This window comes from Rhinopithecus bieti, unplaced genomic scaffold, assembly GCF_001698545.2.
Source record: "Rhinopithecus bieti isolate Rb0 unplaced genomic scaffold, ASM169854v2 scaffold_32982, whole genome shotgun sequence".
In the NCBI taxonomy this organism is placed as follows: domain Eukaryota; kingdom Metazoa; phylum Chordata; class Mammalia; order Primates; family Cercopithecidae; genus Rhinopithecus; species Rhinopithecus bieti.
In genome coordinates, this window is record NW_016814002.1 from 564,593 (window position 1) to 570,411 (window position 5,819).

Below are 5,819 nucleotides of genomic sequence, written 5' to 3' on the forward strand. Positions count from 1 at the left end.
ATTGTTTCATTAATATCTTTCTGCCCTCTGGACTGCAAGCTTGAGAAGACCAAGGTTCATGTCTGCTTTTGATTTTCTTTTCCTTTTTTTTTTTTTTTTTTGAGACGGAGTCTCGCTCTGTTGCCCAGGCTGGAGTGCAGTGGCCGGATCTCAGCTCACTGCAAGCTCCGCCTCCCGGGTTCACGCCATTCTCCTGCCTCAGCCTCCCGAGTAGCTGGGACTACAGGCGCCCGCCACCTCGCCCGGCTAATTTTTTGTATTTTAGTAGAGACGGGGTTTCACCATGTTAGCCAGGATGGTCTCGATCTCCTGACCTCGTGATCCGCCCGTCTCGGCCTCCCAAAGTGCTGGGATTACAGGCTTGAGCCACCGCGCCGGGCCTGCTTTTGATTTTCATTACCTTACCAGCACCCAACCTAAGACCTGGTACATAAAATATGTTCAATATATTTTCAACAAATGTGTAAGTGTAGGGGTGTGTGTATTATGTGTGTGCATGCATGTATATTTATAAAAGGAAACTTTGAATTTTTAGTGCTTAGATTACTATCAATACCTAAAAGGTTATCATTTTAATTCAAATTTCATATTCTATTTTTACTTATTGCTTTCTTCTAGTGCTTACATAGTCGAATTATACCAGAAGCATCTGTTTAAAAAAAGTCATATGGAGAAAAAAACCAACAAAACACAACTCTTGCTTTACATTATCTTGATTTATCTGACAGCTTATAGTATTGGTGGCACTTTTCTTAAGAAAGTTGCTTTAATAAAACAGAGATTTTGACTTAAAATGGGTAATCTCAGACCATAAAAGACAATCCTTTACAATCCTGCCTTATTCAGTAGAAGTCACATTTGTTAGTGTTGAGCAATTTGAGGACTTAGGTACTTAAAAATATATATGTATCCCCTAAAACATCATGTCCAAATTTTTGTTTCACAAACTAGGAACTGTGACTTGATAACAGGAAATATGTGGCAAAAATAGATGAGTGTTCAGTCTCTGGGGTTTTATGCTGATATAAAATAATAACAACCAAAATGGGAATGGAGAGGCAGATGGAAATCAACATAAATTATTTTTAATGAAGTAAAATACGTCCATAAAAGTAAGCTACCAATTGGAAGTTATCACTATTTAATAACTTTTTTTATATTTCTAGTTACCATGTTATATGCCAGATGATCCAGCATTAATTCAACAAATAATATGGTACCATTGACAAATAGAATGGCCATCATGGAGATTGACATAGTCTCCACCTTCACCGAGATGGTTATTATTGGTTTATTTAAAAATGCAGTTATTTCTCTGAAAACATCTATACAGATCTATAATGTCCTGAACTTTTTTAAATTTCTTGGAAGAGAAGCCAACGTCGCGTGTGTCTAGTTCAATCTCAGACCTCAGCTTCTAAGAGATGTTATTAACTGTGGTGAAAGGATTATTAAAATAGTAAATGGATTATGAGATAGTCGTATCTGTGTCAATTAGTGGTTGCTGTCGATTGCTGGTTACTTGTATTCAGTTTCTCTCATTTAGGGAGTGTGGAGAATAGGATATTAAATGTCTGGTGGGCATAGAGTCTCTTTTCATCTGGTAGTTGTCTTATAGTAGTCTATAAGTTATGTATGTATAAGTTATGTCTGGTAGTTATGCACAGGACTATAAACTGAAAATGGTATGTAACCCTTTAATTGAAGACTCTGGGATCCTAAAGTAGTTTCCTCAAGAACACTCTGGCCCATAGAATAAACATTATGAAAAATATTTTTGAAATCAGATAATATCTGTCACTCCAGAATCTATAAACTCTTGCATGTGGGACATTTTAGGTAAAGTGTTTTTTTGTTTTTTTTTTTTTGGAATACCAAGGGGATAGTGAATTTCCATGAATTTAAGGATCACAATTTTTATTAAGCTGAATACCCAACTTGAACAAATTTTCTATTTTTTGTTGTTGTTATTTATTGACAGATGTGCCATGAAGGTGTTTTTAAGGTCTCATGACCCTAAGAACGGCTTACGATAAGCAAAAACAATGTCAGCTTTGTCCTGAGGGGATCTTGATTCACTTATCAGCTGAAAACAGCTAAGCAATCAAAGCGCAAGTTCTGCCTTGGTGGAAGTGACAACTCTAGTTCAGAATCTTCCAATCTGAATCTAAGATCATCCTTAGGAATTAGGGTGGGTGGAGAAACCAGAGTGATGTGTGCTGGAGCCAATACTCCATCAGAGTGGGAGAGTCCACTCTTTCCTGTTGCTTTCTCCACTCAGGCCTTGGGCTATTTTAGATGAGGTCACCTTAGCCATGTTCTCACTACTCCACCTTTGGGCCATCTCTGATGAGTTCACCTCAGCCATGTTCTCATGATTTCTCCTCTGGGCCATTTCAGATGAGGTTATCATGGTGGGCACATTTCTTGCCTTATGTACTTCAGAATGCCACATATGCTTTTAAAATCAGAGACAATTGCGTAACAACTTCTTATATATATGTTTTTAGGTTAGATGTGAAATGACCTGAGTATTGCAGCCCTCATGAGCATTGGTTACATGAATTTTTGATTAAAAAGTCTAGTAAATTCAGTGACTTTATAGCCTTATCCACCAAGAAAAAATAACTTAGTTTTTGAAAGGATTAATTAGCTTGCCTTGGAGAGGGTCAAAATTTAGTATAAGGTGTGTTAAATCAACATTATTGCTGAAGTAAGTCTGAAAAATTCAGAACTGTTAATGGTGAAAACTGAAGTGTTTATTATATTACCCTTGGTACTTTTCTATGTCTGTTTTCCTTTGGAGGAAAACATAGGTCTAAGAATCTAGGAGGCCTGTGGATGTATATAATTAAGAGGAAATAAATATTCTATCAATAGGAAGAACCTCAAAAAAACCCAAGTTGTCCATATTCTGAACATAACGTTTGTTATATTTGTTATACCCAGTTTAGTTGCTTTTGTTTATCTGAGATTTCTGTAGCTTTCAAAACTGATCTCTTAAGATTTACTAGTAACGTGAGTTATTAAAGGGGGCTACATTTCATTAATTCATTCTGTTTTCTAGATACTTTCCCTTATCCTTGCCTCTCTCATGCAGTCCTTCATTGTTTCTCTCCCATTTATTTTACAAGAAAATAAAAAATCTTACTGAGACTTTTAGGCCTTACATGATTTGGCATCTCTAGTGACCAGAAACATCTCCTGTCTCACCATCGCTTACTAACTCCATGGCTTCCATCAGTTCCTAAATTATGTCAAGCTTTTTTTTCATATCTGGATCTTACTTTCTGTTCCCTCTTTCTAGGTTACTTTTTATGTATGTTACTCCTTCTTCTAGGCTGAGCTTAATCATATCCCCTCCTCAGAATAGTATTTTCTGACCACCTTTCTAAATTCAACATTTCATGTTATTTTTCTCACAGCATCTGTTTATTTTCTTCATTACATTTGACATAATTTATGGTTTGTAAAAGTGTGTTAGCTTTTCTCCTTAGGTTGTGAGTTTCATGACAGTAGGAACCTTATGTATCCTGATTATTAATTATATCCCTGGTACTAATAGTTAGTTTGACATATGGGAGGTTATCACAAAATTATAATGGATGAATTTCAATTATAAATTGGAAGCTTGTCAAGCCCCTTCATGGTTAGTGACTGACCTGTTTTCCTCAGTCTTGATGTAATGAGGCTTTAAACCACATGCTCCTAGCTTTATGAAAACATTTCTAACAAGTACAATGACAACAAAAAAAGATATTGTTTAAATTCTGAATCTTGACAATGTTATATCTTTTATAAGTGATATGGTTTGGCTTGTGTCCCCACCCAGATTTCACCTTGAATTCTAATAATCCCCACGTGTCAAGGGTGGGACCAGGTGGAGACAATGTTTCCCCCATGCTGTTCTTATGATAGTGAGTGAGTTCTTATGAGATCCAATGGTCTTATAAGGGACTTCTCCCTTGACTCTTTTCTCATTCTTCTCTCTCTTGCCACCATGTGAAGAATTGCATGTTTGCTTCCCTTTCCACCATGATTGTAAGTTTCCTAAGACCTCCCCAGCCATGCAGAAGTCAATTAAACTTCTTTCCATTATAAATTACCCAGTCTCAGATATTTCTTCATAGCCACATGAAAATGGACTAATATAATAAGTTTATTACAAAAGATGACATTTTTGAATTAAATATCTGAAAGAAAATAAATGTATCTTGTAGAGTTTGGTTTCCTTCATTTGTTATCCTAACATAATAGAAATAAAGAAGTAATACAAAGTTTTAGGAAAACTTAGCAAATGAATAATACAGTTATGATTTTAAAAGGAAATCACTTTCAGTAATAGTAAATTAAAATCTTAATTATTATATTTCAGTTCTCTATAGCAAATTGAAAACAAAACAAGCACTGTGAGACCAATTAGAAATTCAGTCATAATACTCTCAAATATACTAAGGAATTTAGAAGAGTAAATTTCATTTAGTTTCAAAAGATTAAAAAAGTACAACTTTAGACAATAATGTTATTTTTCTTAGGTAGGCATTAAAGAAAATAGATCCAATATGTCTCTTTTTAAAAGACTGTGTCTAGGCCCTGGCCCTGGACCCTACAGCCATCTAGATGTTGATGCCTGAGAAGAACCAGATTGCCATTTATGACTCCTTTCTAAGGAGGGAGTCATGGTGGCCAAGAAGGATATCCACATGCCTAAGCACCTGGAGCTGGCAGACAAGAATGTGTCCAACCTTCATGTCATGAAGGCCATTAAGTCTCTCAAGTCCCGAGGCTACGTGAAGGAACAGTTTGCCTGGAGACATTTCTACTGGTACCTTACCAATGAGGGTATCCAGTATCTCCGTGATTACCTTCATCTCCCCCCAGAGATTGTGCCTGCCACTATACACAGCAGCCGTCCGGAGACTGGCAGCCCTCCACCTAAAGGTCTGAAGGGTGAAAGACCTGCAAGACTCACAAGAGGGGAAGCCGACAGAGATACCTACAGACAGAGGTATTGCATGAACTTACAGCCAAAAAAGCTTTAAAAAAAAGAAAAAAGAAAGAAAAAAGACTGCATCTAAACTTCACTGATTTCAGATTTATTAAAAAACACACACACACACACACAGGTAATTTCCATTTTCTAGTGTCTCCTGTGCTGTGTATTTCTTTTGTTTAAGCAGAAGATCACGTGTGCCACTAGATTTATATAATATTAAGTGTTACTCACTTCAGTATTTGTAGTATCATTATCCATTTTAGGATAATTTCAACATTTGTTTATTCTGGAAAGCAGAAGTAATCTGCATTCAGATTCAACAGCAATTCCATGCCCGGAATGCTTCCCTGAGCTTCATGGCTTATTAAAGCATGCAGTCCTGTGTTTCCACAGCCATACTAAGTAGCTGGATTCAGGCCTGTAAATTTGGTAATGCTCAGTACATTTCAAAACGTGGACTGGGACTGAATATTTAGTAAGATTGACTTAAAGATAATTAGTTCATATATTATAACAGATGCTTTAAAGGAGTTTGTGACTGAGCAAGTCCATTGGGGACCACAGCATTTTAATAGCTTCCCATGGAGCTGGTTTTTATCCATCTAGGCTTTAGGGCACTGCCATCTCCTTGTGTGGAGAGGATTTGAGTCTCACTGTGGATCCTATCATTGGAATTACTCTAGGAATATCATAGAAAATACTGAGGATCTCTTTAGGATTTCGGTATCAGAGATACTTGTTCTCATCCTTAGATAAGTACTATTAAGGTAGTTTTTACTAGGTAAACACTGCAAATCTTGAAATTGATCATTTTTTTCTCTCT

At 36.4% G+C, this 5,819-nt stretch overlaps 1 pseudogene; it reads left to right on the forward strand.

Moving 5' to 3' along the window:
* The first annotated feature begins 4,620 nt into the window (after positions 1–4,620).
* Positions 4,621–5,008, forward strand: LOC108513545 (40S ribosomal protein S10 pseudogene; annotated as a pseudogene).
* The last annotated feature ends 811 nt before the right edge of the window (positions 5,009–5,819 follow it).